The 1561-nt window shown below is 31.4% G+C and overlaps 1 protein-coding gene across 1 annotated transcript in view; it reads right to left on the bottom strand.

Moving 5' to 3' along the window:
• The window catches only part of LOC123016143 (Ig-like and fibronectin type-III domain-containing protein 2), an 89777-nt gene that overhangs the window by 63457 nt on the left and 24759 nt on the right, over positions 1–1561 (bottom strand). The window contains exon 2 of the mRNA XM_044416359.1: positions 482–551. The gene's annotated coding sequence lies outside the window, so the exon portion shown is untranslated. The remainder of the gene's footprint in view (positions 1–481; positions 552–1561) is intronic.

Below are 1561 nucleotides of genomic sequence, written 5' to 3'. Positions count from 1 at the left end.
AAGTTCATAACAAAATAATTGTACAGAAATAATTGTCTAACAAATTGACTTCAAATTTTGGTCTAAATAATTTCTGAATTATAAATTTCCAAATATTTATTATTTGTATAAAACCTAAGTTAAACACAAATTTTGAGTAAAAACCACAATCCTATATTCGATTTTTTTTGAGTTAAAAAACACAAAACACTATTTTATTCTTCTTTCAAGAAACTAAAAAAGGATTGAAGCTATTCAAAAACTGCATTTTTTATTACTTCACATCAATCGAACCAATTCAAAAATATTTTTTTTGTCCAAATGCCTCAACTCGTTTGAAGAAACTGTATTTTAAGTACTTGTAACAAAAATATTTATTTTATTTTTGTACTTCAAGCTCAAATTTTGAATAATAAAAATTGTAAAAAGCCGGTTTTAAAACTGGCTAAAAATTGGAAAAAATGTTATCCTAAAACAAACAAAATTAGACAAAAACCCTTACCCGCAAAGTCTAGTTGTAGTGTCGTTAGTCGTGTTGTCCAAAAATCCAGCGATATTTTTTGGAAAATGTCCTGAAACAAAATTTGCAATTATGTAGATTACTGCAAAAAAATATTCCTGTAATTCTTGACATCACACTTTTAGCACCTACAAACTCCAATGAAATATCCTAATAATCCTGATCCTTCGATCCAGGATCATAATGCGATTGGATATCCGCGTGTTGCGTGTCGAAATCGTCCTGATTTATAGCCAGATATCAGGTCGCAGGACTGAATTACTTTAAGGATCGGCCACTGAATGGCCCTCTAGTCGCTCGTGAAATATGGTCTTCGATAACGAGGAGGTCTTACATACGTAACGCGGGGGGTGAAATATGTTACATGGGGTGGCGTTAACATTAACCAAGCGACTTAATTACAAGTCACCACAACGTCAAGACTTAACGCCGGAGTAATGCTAACCACTCCGGATTGTTTATGACCGAAATTCCGGGAATAACTGAACAGAGACGCTTCGATTTTTCATAAGGCGATACCGGAATGTTAAGGTCCAAGGGCCGCATTTCGGGAACGAAAAAACAGGAAACGGGACTTTTTACTGTAATGGACTCACGTCGGGGCTCACTTGATCTCAGACGTGACGAAAAACGCACAAATTGACCAAACAATTGCAAAAAAGTAAAATAAAACGAAAAAAATTATTGGATATACAGTGTGTCCTTAAATAGGTGAAACGACTACTAAAAGATCAAAAATTTTTATTGAAATTTTTATTTTTGATTAAAGACTAATTTCTAACATAATTTTAGTGTTGAAAAATCAAGTATGTCTTGGAAATTTTGAAAAAACTTATTTTTGTGTAAGCCAACTATGGTTTTATCTTTTTTGTGTTTAATAATTCACAAATCAAAGAATTTTCAACATTTCTTTTATTACAAATAAAAAAATTGCATTTAAATTAGTACTAAATCTGTACTTCAGAGGTCAACTGTGTTAAGTCACATTATGTAAATTGTTCAAGAGATATCATTATTACAAACGGCCAAATATTTATTAATTGTGAAATCATAAAGCATTAT

This window comes from Tribolium madens, unplaced genomic scaffold (assembly GCF_015345945.1).
Source record: "Tribolium madens isolate multiple individuals breed KSU strain unplaced genomic scaffold, Tmad_KSU_1.1 Scaffold_1;HRSCAF=32;Tcas5.2_LG8, whole genome shotgun sequence".
NCBI classification, from domain to species: Eukaryota; Metazoa; Arthropoda; class Insecta; order Coleoptera; family Tenebrionidae; genus Tribolium; species Tribolium madens.
The sequence above is the reverse complement of the archived record's forward strand: the minus strand, read 5'-3'. Positions and strand labels throughout refer to the sequence as shown.